The sequence below is a fragment of the Pistacia vera genome, unplaced genomic scaffold (assembly GCF_008641045.1).
Source record: "Pistacia vera cultivar Batoury unplaced genomic scaffold, PisVer_v2 Contig488, whole genome shotgun sequence".
NCBI lineage: Eukaryota > Viridiplantae > Streptophyta > Magnoliopsida > Sapindales > Anacardiaceae > Pistacia > Pistacia vera.
In genome coordinates, this window is record NW_022196321.1 from 566,419 (window position 1) to 584,604 (window position 18,186).

General features: G+C 35.6%; 1 pseudogene; it reads left to right on the top strand.

Annotated features, from left to right (window-relative positions):
- The first annotated feature begins 349 nt into the window (after nt 1-349).
- On the top strand, nt 350-17,419 carry LOC116104913 (annotated as a pseudogene).
- Nucleotides 17,420-18,186: the final 767 nt, after the last annotated feature.

An 18,186-nucleotide genomic window follows, 5' to 3' on the forward strand; every position in this document is an offset into this window, starting at 1 on the left:
ATTATTTTTCATTTATATGCATGTGTTTTTTTTATCATCGTATATTTCTCAAATATACTAGTTAGAAAGAGCTATTACAGACGATGCTGAAACAAACTGGAGTGGCAAGAGGCTGTGTCCCTCGCAAATGTATTAGGGGTGATAAGGGTATTTTTCTAATTCTATTAATTTAAGGGTTAAAAAGTAATTTATTTACTAAAGCCAATAACCTAAAACTTGCTAATTGGTTGAAGGGTGGGAATTTGTAATTTTCATGAAACCAAAGATGGAAACTTGCCATTTCGCCCAGCCTTGGGTGGAACATGTATATATATAAACATTATCTCATCAGAAATAGAAACATAAGGACATGGAGCCAAGGGAAGAAGACACCATCGCTAACAATTACAATCTCTACGAAGCATACAACGAACTTCACGGATTGGCGCAGGAGCTGGAGACGCCATTCGACGCACCCGCTGTGCTTGTAGTGGGTCACCAGACTGATGGGAAGAGTTCTCTTGTGGAAGCTCTCATGGGCTTTCAATTCAACCACGTTGGTGGTGGCACCAAGACCCGTCGCCCCATTACTCTTCACATGAAATACGATCCTCTCTGTGAAGTTCCCTTGTGCCATCTCGTCTGTGATCATGATCCCTCCCTCGCTCACGAGAAGTCCCTCCAAGAAATTCAGGTTCTTTTTACTCAGTTCTCTTATATCAGCATTGTCAAAATTATAATTCCTTTATATTCCAAAACTTGGTTTGTGTTTCTTATCGCAGTGAAACAAAGAGGTTATCTGGATTAATAGTAAAGAAAAGAAAAAAAAACAAAAAACAAAAACAAAAACACAGTTAGTTTTATTTGCAACATTTTTAAGTATACTTGCTATTAATATTTAAAAAAAAAAAAAAAATGAAATTTGGATTTCATAATTTCAAGACAAAATTAATATATAAATGTTTGATTGAATAGAAAATGATTATGAATATTTATTATGAATGCTGTGATTTTGTGTTGTTGATTGTAGGCATATATTGATTCTTTATTAATATATAAATATTTTTATAATTTCTACACAAAATTAATATATAAATGTTTAATTGAATAGAATTTTAGGTTTTTTATTATACTCAATTATGTTCTATCACCATTGTCAAAATAATAATTTCTTTATATTCCAAAACTTGGTTTTGTGTGTCTTTTAACAGTGATGATTGCAATATTCTATTATTAGACCGTTCTCTATGAGAAACAGTAAACAGGGAGGTTATTCAGAACAAAAGAAAAAAAAACAAAAGACAAAGTGAGTTTTATTTGTAACATTTTTAGGTACACTTAATATCAAATATTTTCATATTTCAACACAAAATCAATGTATAAATGTTTAATTGAATATAAAACATAATGATAATAAAAATGTTTGTTGAAAGTTAATGTAAAAAAGTTGTTTTCGGGGGGGGGGGGGGTTGGGGCGCGGTTGTGGTGGGCGCAAAAGGAATAGGTAAAGCAAAACCAAAAAAATAAAATAAAATTATTATGATATCTTTATTATGAATGCTCTGACTTTGTGTTGTTTATTGTAGGCATATATTGAAGCTGAAAACATGAGGTTGGAGCAGGAATCCAATCAGTTTTCTGCTAAGGAAATAATTATAAAGGTGGAATATAAATATTGTCCCAACCTTACCGTTATAGACACTCCTGGACTTGTTGCTCCTGCACCAGGTCGAAAAAATCGGGCGTTGCAGGTCTAGTACTTAAAGCAAATGAACACTTTTGTTTAATTTTTTCTTAGCCTTGCTTGTGATTATGAATTTTATTGTTTCTGTAATCATGAAGGGTCAAGCTCGTGCAGTTGAGTCCCTAGTGCGAGCAAAAATGCAGCATAGAGAGTTCATTATATTATGCCTTGAAGACTGCAATGACTGGAGCAATGCAACTACAAGGCGGGTGGTAATGCAAGTATGTGCCCAGTTTCATTCTAGTAAACAAATAATATTGTACCTTTTCTGTGTTTTGTAATGAGTAAATTTATTAAGGAAAAGAATCGAATAGAGCTTTAGTATCCTTACTAGCTAATCACCTATGTTCATCCGGTAGATCCTGAGGATTTTTATCACAATTCTAAGATGCTGAATTCATTACATAATCGTTTTTTATTTTTTATTTTTTTGTTTAAATCCACCACATTATATTTGTCCTTTTTTTCTCTCCTAATGGTCTGTTTGTTGGAATAAAATGTGGTAAAATTGAGTTCCTAAGAATTTTGGAGTTAAATTTTGATTTCTAACCTTAATTTGTTTCCTGAAATAAGAAAACTTCACTTTCATTTGACATGATATCAACTTTCTTATTGTATTTATCCAAATCATGATATCAACTTTCTTATTATATTTATCCAAATCTGGTGGACATTCAAATTGTCCTATAAATGTATTATTAGATGCTTCAACTTAGGAATGGTAGATATTTTGATCTTTTGCATGTCCAAAACATCCACTTTTTATTGATCACTTGCAGATTGATCCTGAGCTTACAAGAACTGTCATTGTCTCAACCAAGCTTGATACAAAAATTCCCCAGTTTGCACGTTCTTCAGATGTGGAAGTTTTCCTTTCACCTCCTGCATCTACACTTGATGGCTTCATATTGGGTGACTCTCCCTTTTTCACATCAGTTCCTTCTGGAAGAGTTGGTATTGGGCATGATTCGGTTTACAGGTCAAATGAAGAGTTCAAACAGGTTTAGTTCTCTAACTGATTCCTTACTTGTATATCTGCATGATTTTGTTTATGATCGATATTAGAGATTAATAACTATTGTTGGGCTTTTACCAGGTGATTTTAACATTTAGTTTGAATGGTTGCTTAACATGGTATTAAAGCCAAGCTAATTAAGTGGTCTTGTTTTTGAATTCTTCCAATGTATTTATAAAATCATAATAAGTTGTGTTTGTGTTTGTGTTTGTGTTTGTTTTTGTGGTTATTGTTGTACTTCTTGATGTGTTTGACCATGTTCTCTGCTTGTGAGGAGGTGTTTTGGAGCTTAAATATATTGTTGGGTCCTTTCCTATTAGCTAAAACTTTTGGGCAAGTCCTACAATCAACAGGTACAATATCTTTGAGAATATATGTTCGGGAGGAGAGAAGAAGAGAAGAGGATTCATTCTTTGGTCTAGTGGTTGAATTAAGATGGAAGAGGGTTGCCATTTTTCTGTATGACAATATCCACTATAAAAGGAAGAGAAGTAAATACCATTTGATGCAAAATTAAGGTTCGGAAAAAGGGGGAATTACTATAACAATTATTGGGGTAGTATCAAAAGTCATCTCTCTTGTAAAGATCTTTAAATTATGAAAAACTGAAGATAACCAAACTTTAGATTTCTTTTATATCAATAAATCATACTAAAAATTGTATCCTTACCTTTACAATAAAATCTAATTGCAACTATTTAAAAAACTAGGAAAAGTACTCAAAAAGACTAAAAACTAAGAAAGACCTACATCATTACACCTTTTTTTTTTTTTTTTTTTTTTTTGACTTCTTTTTAAAGGAAAGCTCTGGCCATAAAAAAAATTGATAGGCCACCCGTTACTAAGGTCTATCAATTGAAGGGACGTAAAGGGCACCAAGGGCAGATGAGTGCTAGTGCGAGTTAGTGGGCACTAAAGGCAGATTGTGCTAGTGGGAGTTAGTTATGGGGATCTCCACATGGCAGGGTATAATGATTGTTTAAAGTGGGGATATTTTAGGAGAATAATTAGTATATACAGTTTGTATTAGTCTTGGGGAAGGGTTAAGCATTTTCTTCAAGGGTTATCAAGGGAGGTCCCTAGCTCCTCGAATTGCTAGGAATTGTCATTGTTCTTGGTTTACTTTGCTGCTTGATTCTGTTTTGTCATTCAGTTCTTATTTTAATACAATATTGATTAATATCAGATTGTTGTTTCCTTGTTATCTGTCTTTTGGGTATTTGTTGGCTTGGATTTGGTTCATTTTGACAATGGTTCCTATAAAAAAATAAAAAAATATAAATTTCTGGTTAGGGTTAACTCAAGAATTTATTTTTTTCTTTTTTGATGAGAAACCATAAAATTTGTATTAAATTAGTGAGAGGTAAGTAGTTACAATTGTGGACAAGGTGTCATGAAGAATCAAAAAATAAGGAGAGGGGAATCTCATCTTTACCCTTGTTTGTAGTGAGTAATCATCCTTCCCCTTGTACAAAATAGAACACGGACCATACAAAATTAACCTAGAAGTCTTCCTAGTTGAGATGATTGTGGAAAAAAGAACCTTGAAACATAGCAAATGAGGCCTGAAATGAAGAAAAAAGGCGAACTTTGTCCCATAATTCACTACCATTTTCTTACTAAAATTCTGATTGTTTATTTCTAGCCAAATGACCTAAAGAAGATTTGAAACAACACATCGAAAAAGATTTTTTTGCTTTCTTTCCTCTTCTTTTAAATTTGAAATTCCTGTTCCAACTTTTGTATTCTTAAGTTTCCTTCTCATTCAAGTTCCTTTATAATTTGAAATTTCTATTCCAACTTTTGGAAAGAGGAGAGAATATCACACTAGAATAAACATAAACTTCTTTTTTTCATATGGAAAAGCTTATGTAGATTATGGAAGGAATCACACATGGCAAAAGTCTTCTACCATTTATCCTCCCAAAATTGGATATGCTTTCCATTCCCCACAACAAGGAAGTGTGATTGATGAAGAAGCACATTCCTAAGTGATAGTTTTCCATTCTTTTTCAAATGATTGGTTGCTAACCGCGTTTGTGCCCCATCCATTTGAATCGAGGCCATATTTACTTCTAATCATTGCATTTTGCAGAGAATTTTTTTTAAGAGGGAATCTACAAAGCCATGTAGTGAAGAGAGCTTTATTTTCTTTCTCTACTTTCCAGTACTAAGTCCGCCTTTATTCTTGAGCCTAGATGCAATGTCCCTCTTACGAAGGTGAGAACCTTTCCTTCATCATACCTTTCCAATAAGAAATCCACCATCATTCTCTCTATTCTCTTTCAAACCCCATTAGGAATCTTAAACAAATAAAGAAATTTGGAAGAGTCATTCATCAAAATAGAGTGAATCAGGGTGAGTCGACCCCCTTTAGAGAGCAATCTTTTTATCCATGCCTAAATTGTTATTTCTATTTTCCCTCCATAGGATCCCAGAAGCTATAAATCTAGGGTTATTTCCAAATTTCTAATTGAACAACTCCACTGTCAATCCAAAATGATTAGCCAAAGTGTTGACTTTCCTATCTCAGGAATTAATCCCCACTGTTAACTCTTACCCATGTTAACTTTAAAGCAGGAAATAAGACTAAAATTTTCTTTTATTTTTTTTTTTTTTTTCAATTTTTATTGATTAAGCAAAGAAAAAAGAGAGTATCATTTGGCAAATTGTAAATGAGAAACTTCAATCTTTTCTTTAAATGCAATGAAACCCTCCACAATCTTTGCCTTGAAAGCTTTATTCATCAATCTACTTAAGCCATTCCCTAAACTAAAAGGAAAAGGAGATAAGAGGATCTCCTTGTTGTATCTCATCTCGCTCCCATGGGCAACGGTTAATAAAAACCGAGAAATTCAGGGAATGAAGACAACCCATGATTCATTTTTTTCATTGACTTCCAAACCTTTTGGCTTCTAGATCAAATTCCAAAAACTCTTTGTCGACATGATCGTAGGCTTTCTTAAAATCAAATTTTATTAGCATTTATTCTTTTGTTTTGCTTCCTACACTCCAGAACTTCATTTTCTGTTAACACTGAAAAAAAGATGTGCTTATTTTCAAAAAACGTTGTCGTGTCTTTTAGGCCAACTTTAGGTGCAGGGAAAGGATTTTTGCTCTTATACAGGCTATTAACAAGGCTGATGAGGCAAATGTAAGTGGAATTGGCAATTCAGTTGGTGATTTCACTGTCATAGAATTTCTCCAACACTCTTATTATTTTGAAAGAAAGTCGTAGAGGAAGCATCTAGGCTGAGAGCTTTTTCTAGAAAAACATTGGAAGATAACTCCTCAATTGAGCCCATGCACAAGTGGTTAGAGATATATCCATTGGATTTTGTAGAAAATTTTCTGAAATGTTTGCCCTTATTGATTCTATGAAACATCTTAGTATCACCATCACCTTCCTTTGCTGAAGAAGTTTCAGCTTTCTTCCTCTTTGTGATTTCTTCTCACCTCCAAGTTCTCCAGCTCCCGAATTTATCTTACAGGCAGTAGCTTCTCTGTCTTGACATCCCAAACGAATTGCTCGATCTGGTTCTTCAACTTATATTTAATCTGACTCAATTTAGACATCAATTTTGACACTCATAACTTCTTTGCCGCCATTCCTTAACATACCTCTAAACTGCTGATGTTGCAGCCATTATTTTTTCAAATTTTAAAGGAACTGGCCACCTGGTAGCAATTTTAGATTCAAGAATAATTGGGTCGTGATCAAAAGTTAATTGAGAATGCCTCTTGTTCAATTCAACTATCTTCCTCCCAATCGAATAAAAAAAGAAATCTATCCAACCTGCAATGGTTTTGAGATTAGACCAGCTTAAAGATGTTCCATATAAAGTCGAATATTTGAGATTAGTCTCTTGTGTCAAGCAATTAAAGCCCTTCAGATCCTTCCCCATTGAGATTTTTCGGAGAGAAATCTGACTACATTGAGGTCTCCACGAAACACCAAGCTGGACTAACCTATACCTTAAAGCCTTGCCAGCTCCTCTTAAAACCTCTTACTATCTCTTGGTTTTTTGGGCCTGTACACCCCAGTCTTGCCCAACATTATAGTGGGTTTTGATGGATATAGAAAAGTCTCCCCGGAGAATCACAAACCTCAATGTCCTTGCTGTTGGAAGCAACAACAATGCCACCTGCTTTTCATTCTGAAGGGAGAAATAACCAGTCTATAAATCTGCCTGCGCAGAGCATGCTAACAATTCTTCTGTCTAGCGTATCTCTTTTTGTTTCGTGCAAATATAACAATAGACTTGTCTTTGTGTATTAGCAAGGGTCCCTGTCTTCTTTCAAAAAAATTTCGGTTGGTATGTCTTTTACTGGCTTAAGTTCTTATTAATATTTGTGTCTGTCGGCTTTTGGTTTGACTAAGTAAGAGGTGATGAATCATCCTTGAGTCCATTGTTCTCTATTAATAGCGGCTCAATTTCACCTTGTAGCATGTTTGTCCACCAAAATTTGTCGCTTTTGCTACCTTTTTGGTTTGATTAAGTAAGAGGTGATGAATCATCCTTGAGTCCTTTGTTTGAATCATCCTTGAGTCCTTTGTTCATCCTTGAGTCCATTGTTCTCTATTAATAGCGGCTCAACTTCGCCTTGTAGCATGTTTGTCCACCAAAATTTGTCGCTTTTGCTACCTTTTTGGTTTGATTAAGTAAGAGGTGACGAATCATCCTTGAGTCCTTTGTTTGAATCATCCTTGAGTCCTTTGTTCATCCTTGAGTCCATTGTTCTCTATTAATAGCGGCTCAATTTCGCCTTGTAGCATGTTTGTCCACCAAAATTTGTCGCTTTTGCCGCCTTTTTGGTTTGAATAAGTAAGAGGTGATGAATCATCCTTGAGTCCTTTGTTCTCTATTAATAGCGGCTCATTTTCACCCTGCAAAATGGTAGCTTGATGCTATTGGTAAATTTTGAATTTTTTTGTACTTTTATTTAGTACGATCAAGTAGATGGGAATATGGAATGGAAAATATATTTATTTTTCTTCTCTTATCATAATTCTTTTTCTCTTCTTTCTTACATTTTTACCCATCTCTCAATCAATCTAGATTTATCTGTACCAAGTCCTTGATCTTTCTTACCAAGTCCTTGTTCACAAAAGCTAGTTTCAGTTTGTTTTCAATGTTGTTTTCTATTTTCCATATAAAAAGAAAAATGGATTGTGGCTTGAACTGAAATTTGGTTATTCAAGAACATGAGAATTGGTTTCCCTGATCTTGTGTTATTGTCATATTGGAATATTAGGATATTAATAGATACTTGATACCATTTGATACATACCTTCCAATACTCAATCAAACCACAACAATAACAAAAACAACACTCAAGATCAACCCAGAAAAATATCAAAAAAACAGTAGCCAAACCCAAAAAATAATAGTCAAGTCTATTTATATTCTAGCAAATCAAGTACACAGAAGAATTAAACTTAGCAATCACTACCAATAGCACAATCAAAAGGAATACAAAACTTAAACAAAAGAAATCAGAAATAATGTTGGTCTTCGAGGGCCAACTCCTCCCAGATAATGCTGGACTTCAAGGGTCAGCAACCTCCCACTCTACTTTTCTCTTTTCTGAATATCCTCTCAAATCTCCCTGCCTCTCTTTTTGTTCTACTGACATGTCAATCACCCATTCCCCTAATGCCATCTATTCCTCCTAAACAAACCTCATGCACAAAGAACCTTCTTGCTAGCTACCCAAAATCCTCTACTTCGCACTCTTATGTCTCCTACCATAAACCAACATATTAGGGATCTCATCAATACCCTCCCCAAGCAGTACCACCTTGTCCTCAAGGTGGAGGAATGAGAATTGTTGTAATTGAGGTACCCCCAAACGCAACTGTTATGATAGTGGTTATCAATAACTCTAAAATAATAATGGTGATCTCAAGTTGGATATACTTTTGGATATTATTGTGAGCACATCTTCCACAGATAAAAATGGTAACCAAGGATCTGAAATCGCTATCCCAAATGATAATTTTCGAACTCTCTCTTGCTAATTCACTGCTCCAATTGCCCATATCAATCCCCACATTAGCTTATTTAAGTGCTGGAGTCTCATTTGTTTTGACTCCAACCATTGCTACCATGTGGCCTTTCTATTTCAAACACTGAATGAGAATACCCTAGTTAGAAAGGGGGAAGTTCCCAATCACATAAATTTTATTTACCAATTCCAACCTTTTTTTTTTTTTTTTGGTGAACTTTTGAAAGTCTTCAGCTTCAAGTACCAATTTATCTGAGTCGGAAAGCAATCCAAAATCAAGATCTATGCCTTCCATATCCGCCACCTTATCTTCTGAAATTAGTTTGACATTGATACCTGCTTTTCTGCAAGCCTCTATTGCTTTTCTTGTCTTTGTCCAGCATATATGCTTCAGACCAAGTAGCCCAATCAGTGTTAGGCTGTTATCTTCAAACGATGAAGCATTATAAGCAATTGCTATAATTTTCAGTTGTTTAGACGACATACATTTAACAACTCGCTCAAAATCTGACTTTTTTTGTTCATCCATGTTATTCATTGTCCCTTTACTATCAAAGTTGCAAGAACACATGGGTAATATCACTTTTGTAGGTCCTCTGCAATGCAACCATATATGGGTTTCCTTATCTCCATTCTCCCTCATCAATATTCTGCTTTCCTCTTCCGTGAAGCTAAGATTTCTGGCATTAACAACGGTGCAACTTTGCTTATCAGTCTCTTTTTCTGCTCCCAACTTCAATGTAGCCCTGGAAAGGAGCCAATCTTCAGTTGAGTTACTGGGACCCTATGGCATCATAAACGATACACTGATTCCTTTGCACAGAGCGTCAATAACATGCTCATCTATCATCGAATCTTTATTGATGAGTTCTTCGCCAATCCAAACTTCCTTACCACTTGGTCTAAAGATAATCCCCTTGATAGCCTCCATTAAGTCCTTGCTCGAAGTTGGTTTGTCTTTGATGTTCGGCATCCTAGGATGATGCTTTTGCTTTCTGAGCTCAAAATGTAGGAAAACCACTAATGGAATAAGAATTGAGATTGAAAGCCCAATAATCTGTGTGCCAATGCTCACCTTGTCGAGTTGAGTTGGTAATGGGGTCTGGTTGGGAGTGTTAGTAACCTTGCTCATCATCTCATCCCATGTTGTGTTCATACCCATAAACCTTGTGAGCATGTGACCATGCCCTTTAATCACCTTTGCAACGTAGAAGAGGAAAGGGTTCTGTTCATTAATGGTTGCTAAGCCATCACCCAACTTCAAGGATTCACCAGATATAAACAAACCATCACAAGGTACATTGTATCCCCGTTGCCAGCACACTATGACATCGATTACAACCTTAGAAGCAAATAGTTCCTATAAATTTCCCCTTCTAAGTACATCGATTTCTGTCATTCGTCGGAAATGAGTTGTTCGTCATGGGTAGAAGTTGTAATCGGCTTGTCGATTCGGTGCAGTACTCGGGCTTTGGAATCCGGCAGCCGTCGTGGTACTAGTTGGTTCTTCCTACCAACACCATCGCACAATCGAAGAAGTAACTATAGGTCTCGGGTTATTAAGAGTGGATTGGGTCTTGCTAAAGTCGTCTGGCCTGTTATAAAAGGAGTAGGTCTTTAGCCCAAGTTCTGTTGGTCCAATTGTGGGCCCCAACCCATTTACTTTCCATTGTTTTCCAGGCCAAATCTTAATTGCATCCAAGGCCTGGTTTTTGTCCTCTATCCTTTGGGCCAACTCAATTAATTGGACTAATGAGTTGGGTTGGCCCAACCTCACTTCAACCCTAATTTCATATTTCAGCCCATTTACAAAAGAAGCCCTCAAAATATCTTCTTCCTCTTCACTTAACGGGGCTGAGACAGCCTCAAACTTTCTGTGATCTACTTCCACCACGCCTAGCTGCCCCAAAGCGTTGTTCCTTCCTACCTCTGTTTGACTTCCCTGATTCTGATTGTGAATAATTCCTAATGACTCTGGAACTTCCGACGATTTCCCTCTACCTCTTCGCCTTCTTCTTCATCTTTCCTTCTCATCCAAGCTCGTATTTCCATCAAACCATCCCAAACAACATCAATATCTCTTCCAAGTTTTGACACTTCCCTCTTAACATTTTCTATTCTAACTTCCATTCTCGTACCAACCATCCCACAACCGAACTGCTTTGATACCATTTGATAGATATCTTCCAATACTCAATGAAACCACAACAATAACAGCAACAACACTCAAGACTCAACCCAGAAAAATTTCAACAAACAGTAGCCAAACCCAGAAAATAATAGTCAAATCTATTTATATTCTAGCAAATCAAGTGCACAGAAGAATTAAACTTAGCAATCACCACCAATAGAACAATCAAAAGGAATACAAAACTTAAACAAAAGAAATCAGAAATAATATTGGTCTTTGAGGGCCAACTCCTCCCAGATAGTGCTGGACTTCGAGGGCCAGCAACCTCCCACTCTACTTTTTTCTTTTCTGAATATCTTCTCAAATCTCCCTGCCTCTCCTTTTATTCTAATGACATCTCAATCACCCATTCCTCTAATGCTATCTGTCCCTCCTAAACACACCTCATGCACAAAGAACCTTCTTGCCAGCTACCCAAAATCCTCTACTTCGCACCCTCATGTCTCCTACCATAAACCAGCATATTAGGGGTCTCATCAGATATCTTACAGTTTGATCATCTTGCTTTATTTATGCCTACAGATATCTTATGATTAATTCTTAGGGCAGGCTATATCTTTGAGAGAGATGGAAGATATTGCATCTTTGGAAGAGAAGTTAAGCCGGCCACTGTCAAAGCAAGAAAGAAGTCGAATTGGTGTGAGCAAACTTAGATTATTTTTGGAAGAACTGCTGCAGAGAAGGTGTGCAATTCTGTGTTTCTCTGTCTTCCATTTTGATGAATCTGTTCTTAGCTTATTATTAACCTGCTAGTTTCTATAATTAAAAGTTCAATAACTTTATGCTCATAAGGTACATGGATAGTGTTCCTTCAATCATTCCACTTCTTGAGAAGGAGTACTGCAGCACAACAAGAAAACTGAGTGAAATGAACAAGGAACTCAGGTTTGTAATTCAATTTATATTAAAAGAAAAATGGTTTCCTAGAGGAAATTTTTGATAGATATGAATTATGTATGTTAACTGCTAAGTTTCAATAAAGCTGCAGGGCTGAAACCATTATTTTAACATACTTTTTTTTTTTTTTTTTTAGTTTCATTGGTTGCATTACTTTTTCTTTCATCATGACCAATTCCTTTTTTCCTTTCATGCAGCACTTTGGATGAAGTAAAACAAAGGAAAAAGGAAAATTTTCATGATCTGTTCTTGACCAAGGTTTCAATTAAGGGTTTACTCGTTTTGGAGTTTTCTATTGCTGCTGTCAATATTTCTTTTCATGGGTGGCTTATTCTATGTTATTACAGTATAGTAGAATTGCCTAGATAGACAGAGGTAGTGTGAAGAAATTAGACTACCTGTTTGTTTACTATTACACAAATTAGTAGTCTTTCGAATCTGTCCCACTCATCCTTCCTTTTTATGTTGGAGAAGTATATGGATTTGTATATGGAGTCCTACTGTTTCCTGTAATGTTACTTGTTCTGACTGAAGTATATGTTTACTGGTCAGTTGTCATTGCTACTGAAGGACGGTTGTGCACCTCCAGATAAATTTGGTAAATAATGTTTTATCTTTTTTTTTATTCTTGAACACGAACATTGTTTCTCTCAAAAATTTTGCTAAAGTCCGTAACGATTTATATTTTTATGCATCTCTGGTTCTCCTGTTGGACATGAATAGCTTTACTTTGTTTTGTTGCAGGTGAAACACTACAAGATGAGAAAACTAATGGAGCACATTCATTGGAACAGATGGTATTCAGTTGCCACACAAGTTGATACCTGTAAGGCGGAATACTGTCAAACTATAAATATATTTTAACTTAATTTTATGATTTATTTCTTGTCTTGCTTAAAGTACACCATTTATGTGCTTGCAAAATTCTTGATGGTTTTCTCCCTTGAGAGCAGAGGAAACCTCCATGTTTATGTTCTTCACTATTATGGCCATGTATCAGATACGTAGCATTGTACGTATGTATAGCTGATTTTATCGTGTAGGAAAGTATTTTTTACTGGACCACTAAAACAATTCAATCTTTTTTCTTTTATTCTGATGTAAACATGCATACTGAGACAAGGTTTCCTTTTCCGTAGAATGCAGGAATGGCGCTTTAGGGGGCGCACAATATCATCGGGCCATGGCTGAATTTCGTTTTGTGGTTGGAGGAATGAAATGCCCACCAATTACACGAGGAATTGTAATGCTTGTGGAGTTGAAGATATTCATGATGGAAAACTATTCTAGGTATTGGGTTTCCTGGTGCTTGTACTGATATTCTTCGGATTTGTTTATAATTTATAATTTTTCCATTTTTATTGGGGAAACCAGGACGGCTTGTGTGATCGCCGTTGCAAAGGCCCGTGATACATTCGAACCTTTTCTTCATCGGGTGATACTACTATCTTATCTACCATGTATTCCTTCTACCATCTTGCCATACCACAACACATTTCTATTCTTTCTTTTCCTTCTTTTTTTCGTCTTCTGTGTTATGTACAAGGAATGTTTGTGTCGTACCATTAAATGATTGAGACTTGGATTTATCTATGAACTCTGCCTTCTAGCCACTTTACTATGGTACTGATGCTCAACTTCCCACATTTTGCCAATGCAAAGCATCAGGAATCTTTTCATAGTTGCCTAGTTGTAAGAATTTTTTGGCCTACTGTTGTTCAAATGAAGGTGAGCATATCCTGCGGGTCAATGTTTTAGGCTCATGTGAGGTATTTTACCAAGACCTTATTTTTTATGGTCAAGTTGGGAGGCATTATTATCAATTAGCCAACGTGAACAGGTTATGTATGATCATGGATTTGGAAGAAGGAAAATGTCTTCTTTGTGATGTTTTATAGAGTTTTGGCTAGGTACCTCAAACTGGGGCCAACTTTAGGGGTTTAGTGTTTAGGGATAAGTACAGCTTGGTTGTCTTTACTTTTGTTGGTTGTTGCTAGGAATTAGTGGTTGGATGGATGTAATTGTGCTTTGGAGTTATTGGGATAAGTGGGATACGTAGGGCCTGGATCTAAGAAGTTGAGTTTATGGATTATCTGATGATCTCATTGAGGGTTTGGGTGCAGAACAATTTTGACTCGTGTGCTTCTCTCTGTATCTGCTTAATCAGTTTTCTTCTTTCAAAAGGAAAAGATTCAAGTAAATTTAAACCCTAAGAAGAGTGGATACTCAGTTACTGCACTATGATCAGTTGTAAAAAGTTTCAAAAAATAATATAATAATAATAATAATATAATAATAATATTAACAATGGAACAGGAAAGGAATTGACTGCTTACAGGTTATTTTAATAATTATGAAGGACAAATGATATAAGGATTGTGAGGTGGGCCCTAAATTTAATAACAGGGTTTGATAATTATAATAACAGAGTGATCTGTAATAACAGCCCCTAATATAAATCTAGCTAGATAAAGGGGTAACTATTAAAATCCCTCGAGAGTTCCTCGAGTTTTAAAGGAACCAAAGTTTTTGATAATCATCCTATATTGCCCTGCCATTAGTATTGGCAGGTGTTTCAGATATAAAAATTAAATGCTTTAATTATTTGATACCGCAAAGCATTTGGAAGAGAAGCTTGGTTTTTATGGGATATTGCTTTCTGGCTGCTGTATGGGTTATTTGGTGCGTAAGGGGATAAAAACCTCTTTTTTTCTCTTCTAATTCAAAGGAAAGGATGTGAATTTTTTCTTGGGATAAGACTCCTTTTTGCTTCTTTGTGGACTTCAGTTAGAAGCAATTCGGGGATTTCCTTTTTTTTATTCAGAATCAGAAGGTTTGGAAAGCTTAAGTATTTTCCTTTTCTCTTCTTTTTCTATTCCTTTTTGGACCCCTAGTGCACACGGCAGCTTAGCAAGTTCTTTGATTAATATTTTCTTCTTGGTCCTTGCTTCTATGCTCTACTAAGATCTTTCTTTATCCTATACAGTTGGCTTTAGGCTCTTGCACATTCTGAAAAGATTGCTTCCTATATCTGTCTATCTTCTACAGGTATGGGCTCTGTTATTTAGTGAGTTGGAAATTCTGTCATGCCATAGAATCTTGGACTATAATTCATTTAATAGTTGGACAGTTTTTCTAGTATTAACTTATTATTTTAACTTTACTGTGTTCTAATAGAAAGATGGTGGGATCTGAGTGGCCATGAGGTATTTCTAAGGCGTGTTGCTTCTGCCTTCAACAACTTGCAGAATCTACAGAAAGATCGTGCCGTGAAAAGTAAGGGCATTTGGTGCCATTTTTACTATTATTTTCGGAAGTATTTGGTTTTTTAGATCTAAGAATATACTTCATAGTTTTTTGTATAAACAAAAAAAAAAAAAAAAAAAAAAAAAAAAAAAAAAAAAAAATTCTAAATTATTAGATGAAAACACATTTGGGGAATATTTGAAAGCAAACAACATCGAATTATATCCAACTTTTTGAAATTTTTTTCAGAAACAACCAAAGTGTGTTTTCAGGTTTTCTTCATAACTTTGTAAAATGATTTCCTTAATTTCCAAAATCATTTTTGCTAAATAAGTTACTAATCAAGTTTTCCTTGTTTTTGCATTGGAAAGGAACATGTATCCTTAAAACTTTAAACATAAGCCACACGATACTTTCCTTTATTGCAATCTAATTGTTTTGCTGTCTGTTATAATTTGCATGAATTGCTTTAAAATATTTTTCTAGTTACAACATGCAGTGAAGCTAGCTACTAGGGGACAACCAAATTAAGCAAGTAATGCTAGGACTTACGATTATTTGATAGGAAGTTCTCTGAGTTACACAAACAAAATATCTGAATGAAATTCATGTCTAGGTAGTTTTCGCTCTTTTATTGTCATGGTGTAGAAAGTAACATTTGATTCTTTTTGCCAAGGCTATATATTTACTTGTTTGCTAATCATCAGTATTTCTGTGGGAACTGCTTTTTTTATTTTGGTTGTTTGTTTGCTCTTCTCTGGCTAGCTTCAACTGATGCCCAATTCTTTCATCAATATTTTGCTCCAGATGTATGGAGGATTTGGTGAGCACTACCCGTTATGTTTCATGGTCACCTCACAATAAGGTTAACATTTTGACTTTTGGGCCGTTAAATTACTATTGGAAATGTAGCTACTTAAATTTTTTATCTTATTTTTCGTTTCATATGCATCTGCATTATTTCTGAAATGAAGTCCATGCTTTATGGACTTGTCCAAATTTAGAATCTATATGGCATCATTTGCATCTTTAAATAATCTGGTGTCAGGGATTAACTTTTGTAGTTTCCCCACCGTTTTGCTTTCAAGTTTCCGTGTTTCATTTTATGTCTTAAAGGGTTACTACCATAGTTTAAAAAGTAATTTATTGTGTGGGACTTCTTATCAGCTCTTAAAGACATTTCTAGTTGTATGTTCTGTTGGTGCTTACATCTACTTATCTTTACATTTGACATTAAATTTGTAGAACCGCGCTGGATTACGTCAATTCTTAGACTCATTTGGTGGAACAGAGCAGTCCACTGTGTTAAGTAATTCTATATCCGCGGATATTTCTCAAGGGCCATCACTTGGGTCAATTGGTAATGAGAAGCACGATACTAAGCCTAGAACAGATGTAAAGCTCGTCATTTAGCTTCAGTGCTGATTCAAGCTCTTGTGTTCAGACAACAGAAACAGGTTGGCGGACCTTCTAGATAACACCCTCTGGATCGGAGACTTCACACCTTCTCTGAGAGGATTGTTTACGCATTAGTACAACATATATTCCATGGAATAGAGAAACTTTTTGGCTTCTGCTGAATTGAAGGTTCCCACGTTCTATTTTCTACTTTTATTACAAAGTTATGCGATTTATTTCCTTTATCCCCTACTAAATCAGGCATCCACCGTTATTGAAAGTATTATATACCCCCCTAAATTATTAACATCCCCTACAAAATATCAAAACCCTCCTACAAAATTATCAAACCCTTTGATAAGGTGTACTTAATACTTTCAGTGGCGGTAATCAACATATTAAGAAATCTCAGTGTGGAGTAAATAATAAACCCGAAGTATATTTTCTTCCATCTTTCTGTATTTGATTCTGCATCTTATTTTAGCCATGATGATACATGAATGTAATACAACATTGCTTTTTTTGGAAATTTATGTCATATTTCAATGGCAGAAAAAACAGAAGGTAGGGGATTCGGATTCTGTTTTGTCAACTTCTCATCTATGCTGGCTGTCTTTCTTCCCATTTAGTTTACACTGTTTATAACTCTGTTATTTTGCAGTTCAACTGTTTCCTCTAATGCCAGTGGTTGACAAGTTGCCTGCACTCTTAAGGGAGGACCTAGAATCTCTTGAAGATGACCTAGATAATGTGTTTGACATCACCAATTTGCGATATTCATTGAGCCAACGGAAGCATGCAGAGATTGAGCTGAAAAGGGTACTTTAATTATGTTTAATTTTCTTTTCCATTAAGAACTCTCTTTTTATCTCTCTCTGTGCAAATATGTTCGAGCACACATGATTTGCAGATTAAGAGGCTCAAAGGAAGTTCAGACTGAAACAAGCACCTTAGTTTGCATCAAACTGTGTCAAGTTTGTTGCTATCGCCATCTGCTTAATTTCTGGTTCAACAAAGATAAAATGAAAAGTTGAGAGTGAGAGGAGATTCCTCTTAATTCTTCATTTGTTGAAATTGAGTTTATATAATCTTGGAAAAAGACTGGTTGACAGATTTTGACTTATCCTTTTGGCATGACATTAACCTTCAACGTTAGGAGTTTACTGATTTAATTAATTTACGCTTTTTTTTTTGGTGAACATGTAGGACATTTGTTCTAATTAATTAAGTTTTGGACATAATGTCTTTATATTTAAAACAAATTGTAGGCCACCGGACCACTGTTGCCCACCAACCACCATCGTTGGTCATCGTCAACCCATGCTGACGATCGTTAAAATGGTGCACGACTAGCCCAACCATTTGGCCATTTTTTCTGGATTGATGGTCGGAAATGGCCAGATGATCGTATACATGTCAAAAACAGCCAAATCTGTGGAAGATCCATGGCGTCGTGCATCGAAATAGGTCTGGCCATTAACGACCTTGATTAGCCGAAAATGACCAGATCTATCTATTTCTAGCCGAAAATGGTCAAATCGATGCACGGTTAACCAGATTCGGTCGATCGTGCACTGTTAGGTAACTGTTGGTGACAATCGGCGATGGTGGTCGATAGTCGACAGTGGCTTGGGTGGGTGGGGTGTTTTTATTACAAATTAAACTTTTATATGGATGAGGTGTTTTAGCAAAATCTCAAAATATAAG